Consider the following 21,269-nt stretch of genomic DNA (forward strand, 5'->3'; position numbering starts at 1 on the left):
TTAATAAAGCATACGATAAAACAACATAAATACAATATAATAAAGCATAGGATAAAACAACATAAATAGAATTTAATTAAGCATAGGATAAAACAACATAAATACAATTTAATAAAGCAGAGGATAAAACAACATAAATACAATTTAATAAAGCATAGGATAAAACAACATAAATGCACTTTAATAAAGCATACGATAAAACAACATAAATACAATTTAATAAAGCATAGGATAAAACAACATAAATACAATTTAATAAAGCATAGGATAAAACAACATAAATACAATTTCATAAAGCATAGGATAAAACAACATAAATACAATTTAATAAAGCATAGGATAAAACAACATAAATACAATTTAATAAAGCATAGGATAAAACAACATAAATACAATTTAATAAAGCATAGGATAAAACAATATAAATACAATTTAATAAAGCATATGATTAAACAACATAAATACAATTTAATAAAGCATAGGATAAAACAACATAAATACAATTTAATAAAGCATAGGATAAAACAACATAAATACAATTTAATAAAGCATAGGATAAAACAACATAAGTACAATTTAATAAAGCATAGGATAAAACAACATAAATACAATTTAATAAAGCATGGGTTAAAACAACATAAATACAATTTAATAAAGCATAGGACAAAACAACATTAATACAATTTATTAAAGCATAGGATAAAACAAAATAAATACAATTTAATAAAGCATAGGATAAAACAACATAAATACAATTTAATAAAGCATAGGATAAAACAACATAAATATAATTTAATAAAGCACAGGATAAAACAACATAAATACAATTTAATAAAGCATGGGTTAAAACAACATAAATACAATTTAATAAAGCATAGGACAAAACAACATAAATACAATTTATTAAAGCATAGGATAAAACAACATAAATACAATTTAATAAAGCATAGGAAAAAACAACATAAATACAATTTAATAAAGCATAGGATAAAACCACATAAATACAATTTAATAAAGCATAGGATAAAACAACATAGATACAATTTAATAAATCATAGGATAAAACCACATAAATACAATTTAATAAAGCATAGAACAAAACAACATAAATACAATTTAATAAAGCATAGGATAAAACAACATAAATACAATTTAATAAATCATGGGTTAAAACAACATAAATACAATTTAATAAAGCATTCGACAAAACAAAATAAATGCAATTTAATAAAGCATAGGATAAAACAACATAAATACAATTTTTTAAAGCATAGGATAAAACAACATAAATACAATTTAATAAAGCATAGGATAAAACAACATAAATACAATTTAATAAAGCATAGGTTAAAACAACATAAATACAATTTAATAGAGCATAGGTTAAAACAACATAAATACAATTTAATAAAGCATAGGATAAAACAACATAAATACAATTTAATAAAGCATAGGATAAAACAACATAAACACAATTTAATAAAGCATAGGATAAAACAACATAAATACAATTTAATAAAGCATAGGTTAAAATAACATAAATACAATTTAATAAAGCATAGGACAAAACAAGATAAATACAATTTAATAGAGCATAGGATAAAACAACATATATACAATTTAATAAAGCATAGGATAAAACAACATAAATACAATTTAATAAAACATGGGTTAAAACAACATAAATACAATTTAATAAAGCATAGGATAAAACAAAATAAACCCAATTTAATAAAGCATAGGATAAAACAAAATAAACCCAATTTAATAAAGCATAGGATAAAACAACATAAATACAATTTAATAAAGCATAGGATAAAACAACATGAAAACAATTTAATTAAGCATAGGATAAAACAACATAAATACAATTTAATAAAGCATAGGATAAAACAACATAAATACAATTTAATAAAGCATAGGATAAAACAACATAAATGCACTTTAATAAAGCATACGATAAAACAACATAAATACAATTTAATAAAGCATAGGATAAAACAACATAAATATAATTTAATAAAGCATAGGATAAAACAACATAAATACAATTTCATAAAGCATAGGATAAAACAACATAAATACAATTTAATAACGCATAGGATAAAACAACATAAATACAATTTAATAAAGCATAGGATAAAACAACATAAACACAATTTAATAAAGCATAGGATAAAACAACATAAATACAATTTAATAAAGCATAGGATAAAACAACATAAATACATTTTAGTAAAGCATAAGATAAAACATACATACAATTTAATGAAGCATGGGTTAAAACAACATAAATACAATTTAATAAAGCATAGGACAAAACAAGATAAATACAATTTAATAAAGCATAGGATAAAACAACATATATACAATTTAATAAAGCATAGGATAAAACAACATATATACAATTTAATAAAGCATAGGATAAAACAACATAAATACAATTTAATAAAACATGGGTTAAAACAACATAAATACAATTTAATAAAGCATAGGATAAAACAATATAAACACAATTTAATAAAGCATAGGATAAAACAACATAAATACAATTTAATAAAGCATAGGATAAAACAACATAAATACAATTTAATAAAGCATAGGATAAAACAACATGAATAGAATTTAATAAAGCATACCATAAAACAACAGAAATGCAGTTCAATAAAGCATAGGATAAAGCAACATAAATACAATTTAATAAAGCATAGGATAAAACAACATAAGTACAATTTAATAAAGCATAGGATAAAACAACATAAATACAATTTAATAAAGCATAGGATAAAACACCATAAATACAATTTAATAAAGCATAGGATAAAACAACATAAATACAATTTAATAAAGCATGGGTTAAAACAACATAAATACAATTTAATAAAGCATAGGACAAAACAACATAAATACAATTTATTAAAGCATAGGATAAAACAACATAAATACAATTTAATAAAGCATAGGATAAAACAACATAAATACAATTTAATAAAGCATAGGATAAAACCACATAAATATAATTTAATAAAGCATGGGTTAACACGACATAAATACAATTTAATAAAGCATAGGATAAAACAACATAAACAGAATTTAATAAATCATAGGATAAAGCAACATATATACAATTTAATAAAGCATACGATAAAACAACATAATACAATTTAATAAAGCATAGGATAAAACAACATAAATACAATTTAATAAAGCATAGGATAAAACAACATAAATACAATTTAATAAAGCAAAGGTTAAAGCAACATAAATACAATTTAATTAAGCATAGGATAAAACAACATAAATACAATTTAATAAAGCATAGGTTAAAACAGCATAAATACAATTTAATAAAGCATAGGTTAAAACAACATATATACAATTTAATAAAGCATAGGATAAAACAACATAAATACAATTTAATAAAGCATAGGATAAAACATCATAAATACAATTTAATAAAGCATAGGATAAAACATCATAAATACAATTTAATAAAGCATATGATAAAACAACATAAATACAATTTAATAAAGCATAGGACAAAACAAGATAAATACAATTTAATAAAGCATAGGATAAAACAACATATATACAATTTAATAAAGCATAGGATAAAACAACATATATACAATTTAATAAAGCATAGGATAAAACAACATAAATACAATTTAATAAAACATGGGTTAAAACAACATAAATACAATTTAATAAAGCATAGGATAAAACAATATAAACACAGTTTAATAAAGCATAGGATAAAACAACATAAATACAATTTAATAAAGCATAGGATAAAACAACATGAATAGAATTTAATAAAGCATACCATAAAACAACAGAAATGCAGTTCAATAAAGCATAGGATAAAGCAACATAAATACAATTTAATAAAGCATAGGATAAAACAACATAAGTACAATTTAATAAAGCATAGGATAAAACAACATAAATACAATTTAATAAAGCATAGGATAAAACACCATAAATACAATTTAATAAAGCATAGGATAAAACAACATAAATACAATTTAATAAAGCATGGGTTAAAACAACATAAATACAATTTAATAAAGCATAGGACAAAACAACATAAATACAATTTATTAAAGCATAGGATAAAACAACATAAATACAATTTAATAAAGCATAGGATAAAACAACATAAATACAATTTAATAAAGCATAGGATAAAACCACATAAATACAATTTAATAAAGCATGGGTTAACACGACATAAATACAATTTAATAAAGCATAGGATAAAACAACATAAACACAATTTAATAAATCATAGGATAAAGCAACATATATACAATTTAATAAAGCATACGATAAAACAACATAATACAATTTAATAAAGCATAGGATAAAACAACATAAATACAATTTAATAAAGCATAGGATAAAACAACATAAATACAATTTAATAAAGCAAAGGTTAAAGCAACATAAATACAATTTAATAAAGCATAGGATAAAACAACATAAATACAATTTAATAAAGCATAGGTTAAAACAGCATAAATACAATTTAATAAAGCATAGGTTAAAACAACATATATACAATTTAATAAAGCATAGGATAAAACAACATAAATACAATTTAATAAAGCATAGGATAAAACATCATAAATACAATTTAATAAAGCATAGGATAAAACATCATAAATACAATTTAATAAAGCATAGGATAAAACAACATAAATACAATTTAATAAAGCATGGGTTAAAACAACATAAATACAATTTAATAAAGCATAGGACAAAACAACATAAATACAATTTAATAAAGCATAGGATAAAACAACATAAATACAATTTAATAAAGCATAGGATAAAACAACATAAATACAATTTAGTAAAGCATAAGATAAAACAACATAAATACAATTTAATGAAGCATGGGTTAAAACAACATAAATACAATTTAATAAAGCATAGGACAAAACAAGATAAATACAATTTAATAAAGCATAGGATAAAACAACATATATACAATTTAATAAAGCATAGGATAAAACAACATATATACAATTTAATAAAGCATAGGATAAAACAACATAAATACAATTTAATAAAACATGGGTTAAAACAACATAAATACAATTTAATAAAGCTTAGGATAAAACAACATAAACACAATTTAATAAAGCATAGGATAAAACAACATAAATACAATTTAATAAAGCATAGGATAAAACAACATAAATACAATTTAATAAAGCATTGGATAAAACAACATAAATACAATTTAATAAAGCATAGGATAAAACAACATAAATACAATTTAATAAAGCATAGGATAAAACAACATGAATACAATTTAATAAAGCATAGGATAAAACAACACAAATGCAGTTTAATAAAGCATAGGATAAAGCAACATAAATACAATTTAATAAAGCATAGGATAAAACAACATAAGTACAATTTAATAAAGCATAGGATAAAACAACATAAATACAATTTAATAAAGCATAGGATAAAACATCATAAATACAATTTAATAAAGCATAGGATAAAACAACATAAATACAATTTAATAAAGCATGGGTTAAAACAACATAAATACAATTTAATAAAGCATAGGACAAAACAACATAAATACAATTTAATAAAGCATAGGATAAAACAACATAAATACAATTTAATAAAGCATAGGATAAAACAACATAAATACAATTTAATAAAGCATAGGATAAAACCACATAAATACAATTTAATAAAGCATGGGTTAACACGACATAAATACAATTTAATAAAGCATAGGATAAAACAACATAAACACAATTTAATAAATCATAGGATAAAACAACATATATACAATTTAATAAAGCATACGATAAAACAACATAATACAATTTAATAAAGCATACGATAAAACAACATAAATACAATTTAATAAAGCATAGGATAAAACAACATAAATACAATTTAATAAAGCAAAGGTTAAAGCAACATAAATACAAATTAATAAATCATAGGATAAAACAACATAAATACAATTTAATAAAGCATAGGTTAAAACAACATAAATACAATTTAATAAAGCATAGGTTAAAACAACATAAATACAATTTAATAAAGCATAGGATAAAACAACATAAATACAATTTAATAAAGCATAGGATAAAACAACATAAATACAATTTAATAAAGCATAGGATAAAACAACATAAATAAAATTTAATAAAGCATACGATAAAACAACATAAATATAATTTAATAAAGCATAGGATAAAACAACATAACTACAATTTAATTAAGCATAGGATAAAACAACATAAATACAATTTAATAAAGCATAGGATAAAACAACATAAATACAATTTAATAAAGCATAGGATAAAACAACATATACAACTTAATAAAGCATAGGATAAAACAACATAAATACAATTTAATACAACATGGGTTAAAACAACATAAATACAATTTAATAAAGCATAGGATAAAACAAAATAAACACAATTTAATAAAGCATAATATAAAACAACATAAATACAATTTAATAAAGCATACGATAAAACAACATAAATACAATTTAATAAAGCATAGGATAAAACAACATAAATACAATTTAATTAAGCATAGGATAAAACAACATAAATACAATTTAATAAAGCAGAGGATAAAACAACATAAATACAATTTAATAAAGCATAGGATAAAACAACATAAATGCACTTTAATAAAGCATACGATAAAACAACATAAATACAATTTAATAAAGCATAGGATAAAACAACATAAATACAATTTAATAAAGCATAGGATAAAACAACATAAATACAATTTCATAAAGCATAGGATAAAACAACATAAATACAAATTAATAAAGCATAGGATAAAACAACATAAATACAATTTAATAAAGCATAGGATAAAACAACATAAACACAATTTAATAAAGCATAGGATAAAACAACATAAATACAATTTAATAAAGCATATGATTAAACAACATAAATACAATTTAATAAAGCATAGGATAAAACAACATAAATACAATTTAATAAAGCATAGGATAAAACAACATAAATACAATTTAATAAAGCATAGGATAAAACAACATAAGTACAATTTAATAAAGCATAGGATAAAACAACATAAATACAATTTAATAAAGCATGGGTTAAAACAACATAAATACAATTTAATAAAGCATAGGACAAAACAACATTAATACAATTTATTAAAGCATAGGATAAAACAAAATAAATACAATTTAATAAAGCATAGGATAAAACAACATAAATACAATTTAATAAAGCATAGGATAAAACAACATAAATATAATTTAATAAAGCACAGGATAAAACAACATAAATACATTTTAATAAAGCATGGGTTAAAACAACATAAATACATTTTAATAAAGCATAGGACAAAACAACATAAATACAATTTATTAAAGCATAGGATAAAACAACATAAATACAATTTAATAAAGCATAGGATAAAACAACATAAATACAATTTAATAAAGCATAGGATAAAACCACATAAATACAATTTAATAAAGCATAGGATAAAACAACATAAATACAATTTAATAAATCATAGGATAAAACCACATAAATACAATTTAATAAAGCATAGAACAAAACAACATAAATACAATTTAATAAAGCATAGGATAAAACAACATAAATACAATTTAATAAATCATGGGTTAAAACAACATAAATACAATTTAATAAAGCATTCGACAAAACAAAATAAATGCAATTTAATAAAGCATAGGATAAAACAACATAAATACAATTTAATAAAGCATAGGATAAAACAACATAAATACAATTTAATAAAGCATAGGATAAAACCACATAAATACAATTTAATAAAGCATGGGTTAAAACAACATTAATACAATTTAATAAAGCATAGGATAAAACAACATAAACACAATTTAATAAAGCATAGGATAAAACAACATAAATACAATTTAATAAAGCATATGATAAAACAACATAATACAATTTAATAAAGCATAGGATAAAACAACATAAATACAATTTAATAAAGCATAGGATAAAACAACATAAATACAATTTAATAAAGCATAGGATAAAACAACATAAATACAATTTAATAAAGCATAGGATAAAACAACATAAATACAATTTAATAAAGCATAGGTTAAAACAACATAAATACAATTTAATAAAGCATAGGTTAAAACAACATAAATACAATTTAATAAAGCATAGGATAAAACAACATAAATACAATTTAATAAAGCATACGTTAAAATAACATAAATACAATTTAATAAAGCATAGGACAAAACAAGATAAATACAATTTAATAAAGCATAGGATAAAACAACATATATACAATTTAATAAAGCATAGGATAAAACAACATAAATACAATTTAATAAAACATGGGTTAAAACAACATAAATACAATTTAATAAAGCATAGGATAAAACTAAATAAACCCAATTTAATAAAGCATAGGATAAAACAAAATAAACCCAATTTAATAAAGCATAGGATAAAACAACATAAATACAATTTAATAAAGCATAGGATAAAACAACATGAATACAATTTAATTAAGCATAGGATAAAACAACATAAATACAATTTAATAAAGCATAGGATAAAACAACATAAATACAATTTAATAAAGCATAGGATAAAACAACATAAATGCACTTTAATAAAGCATACGATAAAACAACATAAATACAATTTAATAAATCATAGGATAAAACCACATAAATACAATATAATAAAGCATAGAACAAAACAACATAAATACAATTTAATAAAGCATAGGATAAAACAACATAAATACAATTTAATAAATCATGGGTTAAAACAACATAAATACAATTTAATAAAGCATTCGACAAAACAAAATAAATGCAATTTAATAAAGCATAGGATAAAACAACATAAATACAATTTACTAAAGCATAGGATAAAACCACATAAATACAATTTAATAAAGCATAGGATAAAACCACATAAATACAATTTAATAAAGCATGGGTTAAAACAACATTAATACAATTTAATAAAGCATAGGATAAAACAACATAAACACAATTTAATAAAGCATAGGATAAAACAACATAAATACAATTTAATAAAGCATATGATAAAACAACATAATACAATTTAATAAAGCATAGGATAAAACAACATAAATACAATTTAATAAAGCATAGGATAAAACAACATAAATACAATTTAATAAAGCATAGGATAAAACAACATAAATACAATTTAATAAAGCATAGGATAAAACAACATAAATACAATTTAATAAAGCATAGGTTAAAACAACATAAATACAATTTAATAAAGCATAGGTTAAAACAACATAAATACAATTTAATAAAGCATAGGATAAAACAACATAAATACAATTTAATAAAGCATAGGATAAAACAACATAAATACAATTTAATAAAGCATAGGATAAAACAACATAAATGCAATTTAATAAAGCATAGGTTAAAATAACATAAATACAATTTAATAAAGCATAGGACAAAACAAGATAAATACAATTTAATAAAGCATAGGATAAAACAACATATATACAATTTAATAAAGCATAGGATAAAACAACATAAATCCAATTTAATAAAACATGGGTTAAAACAACATAAATACAATTTAATAAAGCATAGGATAAAACTAAATAAACCCAATTTAATAAAGCATAGCATAAAACAAAATAAATCCAATTTAATAAAGCATAGGATAAAACAACATAAATACAATTTAATAAAGCATAGGATAAAACAACATGAATACAATTTAATTAAGCATAGGATAAAACAACATAAATACAATTTAATAAAGCATAGGATAAAACAACATAAATACAATTTAATAAAGCATAGGATAAAACAACATAAATGCACTTTAATAAAGCATACGATAAAACAACATAAATACAATTTAATAAAGCATAGGATAAAACAACATAAATACAATTTAATAAAGCATAGGATAAAACAACATAAATACAATTTCATAAAGCATAGGATAAAACAACATAAATACAATTTCATAAAGCATAGGATAAAACAACATAAATACAATTTAATAAAGCATAGGATAAAACAACATAAATACAATTTAATAAAGCATAGGATAAAACAACATAAACACAATTTAATAAAGCATAGGATAAAACAACATAAATACAATTTAATAAAGCATAGGTTAAAACAACATAAATACAATTTAATAAAGCATAGGACAAAACAAGATAAATACAATTTAATAAAGCATAGGATAAAACAACATAAATACAATTTAATTAAGCATAGGATAAAACAACATAAATACAATTTAATAAAGCATAGGATAAAACCACATAAATACAATTTAATAAAGCATGGGTTAACACGACATAAATACAATTTAATAAAGCATAGGATAAAACAACATAAACACAATTTAATAAATCATAGTATAAAACAACATATATACAATTTAATAAAGCATACGATAAAACAACATAATACAATTTAATAAAGCATACGATAAAACAACATAAATACAATTTAATAAAGCATAGGATAAAACAACATAAATACAATTTAATAAAGCATAGGTTAAAACAACATAAATACAATTTAATAAAGCATAGGTTAAAACAACATATATACAATTTAATAAAGCATAGGATAAAACAACATAAATACAATTTAATAAAGCATAGGATAAAACAACCTAAATACAATTTAATAAAGCATAGGATAAAACAACATAAATACAATTTAATAAAGCATAGGTTAAAACAACATAAACACAATTTAATAAAGCATAGGACAAAACAAGATAAAAACAATTTAATAAAGCATAGGATAAAACAACATATATACAATTTAATAAAGCATAGGATAAAACAACATAAATACAATTTAATAAAACATGGGTTAAAACAACATAAATACAATTTAATAAAGCAAAGGTTAAAGCAACATAAATACAATTTAATAAAGCATAGGATAAAACAACATAAATACAATTTAATAAAGCATAGGTTAAAACAACATAAATACAATTTAATAAAGCATAGGTTAAAACAACATATATACAATTTAATAAAGCATAGGATAAAACAACATAAATACAATTTAATAAAGCATAGGATAAAACAACATAAATACAATTTAATAAAGCATAGGATAAAACAACATAAATACAATTTAATAAAGCATAGGTTAAAACAACATAAACACAATTTAATAAAGCATAGGACAAAACAAGATAAATACAATTTAATAAAGCATAGGATAAAACAACATATATACAATTTAATAAAGCATAGGATAAAACAACATAAATACAATTTAATAAAACATGGGTTAAAACAACATAAATACAATTTAATAAAGCATAGGATAAAACAAAATAAACACAATTTAATAAAGCATAGGATAAAACAACATAAATGCAATTTAATAAAGCATACGATAAAACAACATAAATACAATTTAATAAAGCATAGGATAAAACAACATAAATACAATTTAATTAAGCATAGGATAATACAACATAAATACAATTTAATAAAGCATAGGATAAAACAATATAAATACAATTTAATAAAGCATAGGATAAAACAACATAAATGCACTTTAATAAAGCATACGATAAAACAACATAAATACAATTTAATAAAGCATAGGATAAAACAACATAAATACAATTTAATAAAGCATAGGATAAAACAACATAAATACAATTTCATAAAGCATAGGATAAAACAACATAAATACAATTTAATAAAGCATAGGATAAAACAACATAAATACAATTTAATAAAGCATAGGATAAAACAACATAAACACAATTTAATAAAGCATAGGATAAAACAACATAAATACAATTTAATAAAGCATAGGATAAAACAACATAAATACAATTTAATAAAGCATAGGATAAAACAACATAAACACAATTTAATAAAGCATAGGATAAAACAACATAAATACAATTTAATAAAGCATATGATTAAACAACATAAATACAATTTAATAAAGCATAGGATAAAACAACATAAATACAATTTAATAAAGCATATGATAAAACAACATAAATACAATTTAATAAAGCATAGGATAAAACAACATAAGTACAATTTAATAAAGCATAGGATAAAACAACATAAATACAATTTAATAAAGCATGGGTTAAAACAACATAAATACAATTTAATAAAGCATAGGACAAAACAACATTAATACAATTTATTAAAGCATAGGATAAAACAAAATAAATACAATTTAATAAAGCATAGGATAAAACAACATAAATACAATTTAATAAAGCATAGGATAAAACAACATAAATATAATTTAATAAAGCACAGGATAAAACAACATAAATACAATTTAATAAAGCATGGGTTAAAACAACATAAATACATTTTAATAAAGCATAGGACAAAACAACATAAATACAATTTATTAAAGCATAGGATAAAACAACATAAATACAATTTAATAAAGCATAGGATAAAACAACATAAATACAATTTAATAAAGCATAGGATAAAACCACATAAATACAATTTAATAAAGCATAGGATAAAACAACATAAATACAATTTAATAAATCATAGGATAAAACCACATAAATACAATTTAATAAAGCATAGAACAAAACAACATAAATACAATTTAATAAAGCATAGGATAAAACAACATAAATACAATTTAATAAATCATGGGTTAAAACAACATAAATACAATTTAATAAAGCATTCGACAAAACAAAATAAATGCAATTTAATAAAGCATAGGATAAAACAACATAAATACAATTTAATAAAGCATAGGATAAAACAACATAAATACAATTTAATAAAGCATAGGATAAAACCACATAAATACAATTTAATAAAGCATGGGTTAAAACAACATTAATACAATTTAATAAAGCATAGGATAAAACAACATAAACACAATTTAATAAAGCATAGGATAAAACAACATAAATACAATTTAATAAAGCATATGATAAAACAACATAATACAATTTAATAAAGCATAGGATAAAACAACATAAATACAATTTAATAAAGCATATGATTAAACAACATAAATACAATTTAATAAAGCATAGGATAAAACAACATAAATACAATTTAATAAAGCATAGGATAAAACAACATAAATACAATTTAATAAAGCATAGGATAAAACAACATAAGTACAATTTAATAAAGCATAGGATAAAACAACATAAATACAATTTAATAAAGCATGGGTTAAAACAACATAAATACAATTTAATAAAGCATACGACAAAAGAAACATTAATACAATTTATTAAAGCATAGGATAAAACAAAATAAATACAATTTAATAAAGCATAGGATAAAACAACATAAATACAATTTAATAAAGCATAGGATAAAACAACATAAATATAATTTAATAAAGCACAGGATAAAACAACATAAATACAATTTAATAAAGCATGGGTTAAAACAACATAAATACATTTTAATAAAGCATAGGACAAAACAACATAAATACAATTTATTAAAGCATAGGATAAAACAACATAAATACAATTTAATAATGCATAGGATAAAACAACATAAATACAATTTAATAAAGCATAGGATAAAACCACATAAATACAATTTAATAAAGCATAGGATAAAACAACATAAATACAATTTAATAAATCATAGGATAAAACCACATAAATACAATTTAATAAAGCATAGAACAAAACAACATAAATACAATTTAATAAAGCATAGGATAAAACAACATAAATACAATTTAATAAATCATGGGTTAAAACAACATAAATACAATTTAATAAAGCATTCGACAAAACAAAATAAATGCAATTTAATAAAGCATAGGATAAAACAACATAAATACAATTTAATAAAGCATAGGATAAAACCACATAAATACAATTTAATAAAGCATGGGTTAAAACAACATTAATACAATTTAATAAAGCATAGGAAAAAACAACATAAACACAATTTAATAAAGCATAGGATAAAACAACATAAATACAATTTAATAAAGCATATGATAAAACAACATAATACAATTTAATAAAGCATAGGATAAAACAACATAAATACAATTTAATAAAGCATAGGATAAAACAACATAAATACAATTTAATAAAGCATAGGATAAAACAACATAAATACAATTTAATAAAGCATAGGATAAAACAACATAAATACAATTTAATAAAGCATAGGTTAAAACAACATAAATACAATTTAATAAAGCATAGGTTAAAACAACATAAATACAATTTAATAAAGCATAGGATAAAACAACATAAATACAATTTAATAAAGCATAGGATAAAACAACATAAATACAATTTAATAAAGCATAGGATAAAACAACATAAATACTATTTAATAAAGCATACGTTAAAATAACATAAATACAATTTAATAAAGCATAGGACAAAACAAGATAAATACAATTTAATAAAGCATAGGATAAAACAACATATATACAATTTAATAAAGCATAGGATAAAACAACATAAATACAATTTAATAAAACATGGGTTAAAACAACATAAATACAATTTAATAAAGCATAGGATAAAACTAAATAAACCCAATTTAATAAAGCATAGGATAAAACAAAATAAACCCAATTTAATAAAGCATAGGATAAAACAACATAAATACAATTTAATAAAGCATAGGATAAAACAACATGAATACAATTTAATTAAGCATAGGATAAAACAACATAAATACAATTTAATAAAGCATAGGATAAAACAACATAAATACAATTTAATAAAGCATAGGATAAAACAACATAAATGCACTTTAATAAAGCATACGATAAAACAACATAAATACAATTTAATAAATCATAGGATAAAACCACATAAATACAATTTAATAAAGCATAGAACAAAACAACATAAATACAATTTAATAAAGCATAGGATAAAACAACATAAATACAATTTAATAAATCATGGGTTAAAACAACATAAATACAATTTAATAAAGCATTCGACAAAACAAAATAAATGCAATTTAATAAAGCATAGGATAAAACAACATAAATACAATTTAATAAAGCATAGGATAAAACCACATAAATACAATTTAATAAAGCATAGGATAAAACCACATAAATACAATTTAATAAAGCATGGGTTAAAACAACATTAATACAATTTAATAAAGCATAGGATAAAACAACATAAACACAATTTAATAAAGCATAGGATAAAACAACATAAATACAATTTAATAAAGCATATGATAAAACAACATAATACAATTTAATAAAGCATAGGATAAAACAACATAAATACAATTTAATAAATCATAGGATAAAAGAACATAAATACAATTTAATAAAGCATAGGATAAAACAACATAAATACAATTTAATAAAGCATAGGATAAAACAACATAAATACAATTTAATAAAGCATAGGTTAAAACAACATAAATACAATTTAATAAAGCATAGGTTAAAACAACATAAATACAATTTAATAAAGCATAGGATAAAACAACATAAATACAATTTAATAAAGCATAGGATAAAACAACATAAATACAATTTAATAAAGCATAGGATAAAACAACATATATACAATTTAATAAAGCATAGGATAAAACAACATAAATACAATTTAATAAAACATGGGTTAAAACAACATAAATACAATTTAATAAAGCATAGGATAAAACTAAATAAACCCAATTTAATAAAGCATAGCATAAAACAAAATAAATCCAATTTAATAAAGCATAGGATAAAACAACATAAATCCAATTTAATAAAGCATAGGATAAAACAACATGAATACAATTTAATTAAGCATAGGATAAAACAACATAAATACAATTTAATAAAGCATAGGATAAAACAACATAAGTACAATTTAATAAAGCATAGGATAAAACAACATAAATACAATTTAATAAAGCATGGGTTAAAACAACATAAATACAATTTAATAAAGCATAGGACAAAACAACATTAATACAATTTATTAAAGCATAGGATAAAACAAAATAAATACAATTTAATAAAGCATAGGATAAAACAACATAAATACAATTTAATAAAGCATAGGATAAAACAACATAAATATAATTTAATAAAGCACAGGATAAAACAACATAAATACAATTTAATAAAGCATGGGTTAAAACAACATAAATACAATTTAATAAAGCATAGGACAAAACAACATAAATACAATTTATTAAAGCATAGGATAAAACAACATAAATACAATTTAATAAAGCATAGGAAAAAACAACATAAATACAATTTAATAAACCATAGGATAAAACCACATAAATACAATTTAATAAAGCATAGGATAAAACAACATAGATACAATTTAATAAATCATAGGATAAAACCACATAAATACAATTTAATAAAGCATAGAACAAAACAACATAAATACAATTTAATAAAGCATAGGATAAAACAACATAAATACAATTTAATAAATCATGGGTTAAAACAACATAAATACAATTTAATAAAGCATTCGACAAAACAAAATAAATGCAATTTAATAAAGCATAGGATAAAACAACATAAATACAATTTTATAAAGCATAGGATAAAACAACATAAATACAATTTAATAAAGCATAGGATAAAACAACATAAATACAATTTAATAAAGCATAGGTTAAAACAACATAAATACAATTTAATAGAGCATAGGTTAAAACAACATAAATACAATTTAATAAAGCATAGGATAAAACAACATAAATACAATTTAATAAAGCATAGGATAAAACAACATAAACACAATTTAATAAAGCATAGGATAAAACAACATAAATACAATTTAATAAAGCATAGGTTAAAATAACATAAATACAATTTAATAAAGCATAGGACAAAACAAGATAAATACAATTTAATAGAGCATAGGATAAAACAACATATATACAATTTAATAAAGCATAGGATAAAACAACATAAATACAATTTAATAAAACATGGGTTAAAACAACATAAATACAATTTAATAAAGCATAGGATAAAACAAAATAAACCCAATTTAATAAAGCATAGGATAAAACAAAATAAACCCAATTTAATAAAGCATAGGATAAAACAACATAAATACAATTTAATAAAGCATAGGATAAAACAACATGAAAACAATTTAATTAAGCATAGGATAAAACAACATAAATACAATTTAATAAAGCATAGGATAAAACAACATAAATACAATTTAATAAAGCATAGGATAAAACAACATAAATGCACTTTAATAAAGCATACGATAAAACAACATAAATACAATTTAATAAAGCATAGGATAAAACAACATAAATATAATTTAATAAAGCATAGGATAAAACAACATAAATACAATTTCATAAAGCATAGGATAAAACAACATAAATACAATTTAATAACGCATAGGATAAAACAACATAAATACAATTTAATAAAGCATAGGATAAAACAACATAAACACAATTTAATAAAGCATAGGATAAAACAACATAAATACAATTTAATAAAGCATAGGATAAAACAACATAAATACATTTTAGTAAAGCATAAGATAAAACATACATACAATTTAATGAAGCATGGGTTAAAACAACATAAATACAATTTAATAAAGCATAGGACAAAACAAGATAAATACAATTTAATAAAGCATAGGATAAAACAACATATATACAATTTAATAAAGCATAGGATAAAACAACATATATACAATTTAATAAAGCATAGGATAAAACAACATAAATACAATTTAATAAAACATGGGTTAAAACAACATAAATACAATTTAATAAAGCATAGGATAAAACAATATAAACACAATTTAATAAAGCATAGGATAAAACAACATAAATACAATTTAATAAAGCATAGGATAAAACAACATAAATACAATTTAATAAAGCATAGGATAAAACAACATGAATAGAATTTAATAAAGCATACCATAAAACAACAGAAATGCAGTTCAATAAAGCATAGGATAAAGCAACATAAATACAATTTAATAAAGCATAGGATAAAACAACATAAGTACAATTTAATAAAGCATAGGATAAAACAACATAAATACAATTTAATAAAGCATAGGATAAAACACCATAAATACAATTTAATAAAGCATAGGATAAAACAACATAAATACAATTTAATAAAGCATGGGTTAAAACAACATAAATACAATTTAATAAAGCATAGGACAAAACAACATAAATACAATTTATTAAAGCATAGGATAAAACAACGTAAATACAATTTAATAAAGCATAGGATAAAACAACATAAATACAATTTAATAAAGCATAGGATAAAACCACATAAATACAATTTAATAAAGCATGGGTTAACACGACATAAATACAATTTAATAACGCATAGGATAAAACAACATAAACACAATTTAATAAATCATAGGATAAAGCAACATATATACAATTTAATAAAGCATACGATAAAACAACATAATACAATTTAATAAAGCATAGGATAAAACAACATAAATACAATTTAATAAAGCATAGGATAAAACAACATAAATACAATTTAATAAAGCAAAGGTTAAAGCAACATAAATACAATTTAATAAAGCATAGGATAAAACAACATAAATACAATTTAATAAAGCATAGGTTAAAACAGCATAAATACAATTTAATAAAGCATAGGTTAAAACAACATATATACAATTTAATAAAGCATAGGATAAAACAACATAAATACAATTTAATAAAGCATAGGATAAAACATCATAAATACAATTTAATAAAGCATAGGATAAAACATCATAAATACAATTTAATAAAGCATAGGATAAAACAACATAAATACAATTTAATAAAGCATAGGACAAAACAAGATAAATACAATTTAATAAAGCATAGGATAAAACAACATATATACAATTTAATAAAGCATAGGATAAAACAACATATATACAATTTAATAAAGCATAGGATAAAACAACATAAATACAATTTAATAAAACATGGGTTAAAACAACATAAATACAATTTAATAAAGCATAGGATAAAACAATATAAACACAATTTAATAAAGCATAGGATAAAACAACATAAATACAATTTAATAAAGCATAGGATAAAACAACATAAATACAATTTAATAAAGCATAGGATAAAACAACATGAATAGAATTTAATAAAGCATACCATAAAACAACAGAAATGCAGTTCAATAAAGCATAGGATAAAGCAACATAAATACAATTTAATAAAGCATAGGATAAAACAACATAAGTACAATTTAATAAAGCATAGGATAAAACAACATAAATACAATTTAATAAAGCATAGGATAAAACACCATAAATACAATTTAATAAAGCATAGGATAAAACAACATAAATACAATTTAATAAAGCATGGGTTAAAACAACATAAATACAATTTAATAAAGCATAGGACAAAACAACATAAATACAATTTATTAAAGCATAGGATAAAACAACATAAATACAATTTAATAAAGCATAGGATAAAACAACATAAATACAATTTAATAAAGCATAGGATAAAACCACATAAATACAATTTAATAAAGCATGGGTTAACACGACATAAATACAATTTAATAAAGCATAGGATAAAACAACATAAACACAATTTAATAAATCATAGGATAAAGCAACATATATACAATTTAATAAAGCATACGATAAAACAACATAATACAATTTAATAAAGCATAGGATAAAACAACATAAATACAATTTAATAAAGCATAGGATAAAACAACATAAATACAATTTAATAAAGCAAAGGTTAAAGCAACATAAATACAATTTAATAAAGCATAGGATAAAACAACATAAATACAATTTAATAAAGCATAGGTTAAAACAGCATAAATACAATTTAATAAAGCATAGGTTAAAACAACATATATACAATTTAATAAAGCATGGGTTAACACGACATAAATACAATTTAATAAAGCATAGGATAAAACAACATAAACACAATTTAATAAATCATAGGACAAAACAACATATATACAATTTAATAAAGCATACGATAAAACAACATAATACAATTTAATAAAGCATACGATAAAACAACATAAATACAATTTAATAAAGCATAGGATAAAACAACATAAATACAATTTAATAAAGCATAGGATAAAACAACATAAATACAATTTAATAAAGCATAGGATAAAACAACATAAATGCACTTTAATAAAGCATACGATAAAACAACATAAATACAATTTAATAAAGCATAGGAAAAAATAACATAAATACAATTTAATAAAACATAGGGTAAAACAACATAAATACAATTTCATAAAGCATAGGATAAAACAACATAAATACAATTTAATAAAGCATAGGATAAAACAACATAAATACAATTTAATAAAGCATAGGATAAAACAACATAAACACAATTTAATAAAGCATAGGATAAAACAACATAAATACAATTTAATAAAGCATAGGATAAAACAACATAAATACAATTTAGTAAAGCATAAGATAAAACAACATAAATACAATTTAATGAAGCATGGGTTAAAACAACATAAATACAATTTAATAAAGCATAGGACAAAACAAGATAAATACAATTTAATAAAGCATAGGATAAAACAACATATATACAATTTAATAAAGCATAGGATAAAACAACATATATACAATTTAATAAAGCATAGGATAAAACAACATAAATACAATTTAATAAAACATGGGTTAAAACAACATAAATACAATTTAATAAAGCTTAGGATAAAACAACATAAACACAATTTAATAAAGCATAGGATAAAACAACATAAATACAATTTAATAAAGCATAGGATAAAACAACATAAATACAATTTAATAAAGCATTGGATAAAACAACATAAATACAATTTAATAAAGCATAGGATAAAACAACATAAATACAATTTAATAAAGCATAGGATAAAACAACATGAATACAATTTAATAAAGCATAGGATAAAACAACACAAATGCAGTTTAATAAAGCATAGGATAAAGCAACATAAATACAATTTAATAAAGCATAGGATAAAACAACATAAGTACAATTTAATAAAGCATAGGATAAAACAACATAAATACAATTTAATAAAGCATAGGATAAAACATCATAAATACAATTTAATAAAGCATAGGATAAAACAACATAAATACAATTTAATAAAGCATGGGTTAAAACAACATAAATACAATTTAATAAAGCATAGGACAAAACAACATAAATACAATTTAATAAAGCAT

Source organism: Phyllobates terribilis, unplaced genomic scaffold, assembly GCF_046119375.1.
Source record: "Phyllobates terribilis strain yellow unplaced genomic scaffold, ASM4611937v1 Scaffold_68__1_contigs__length_7421828, whole genome shotgun sequence".
Classification (NCBI taxonomy): Eukaryota; Metazoa; Chordata; class Amphibia; order Anura; family Dendrobatidae; genus Phyllobates; species Phyllobates terribilis.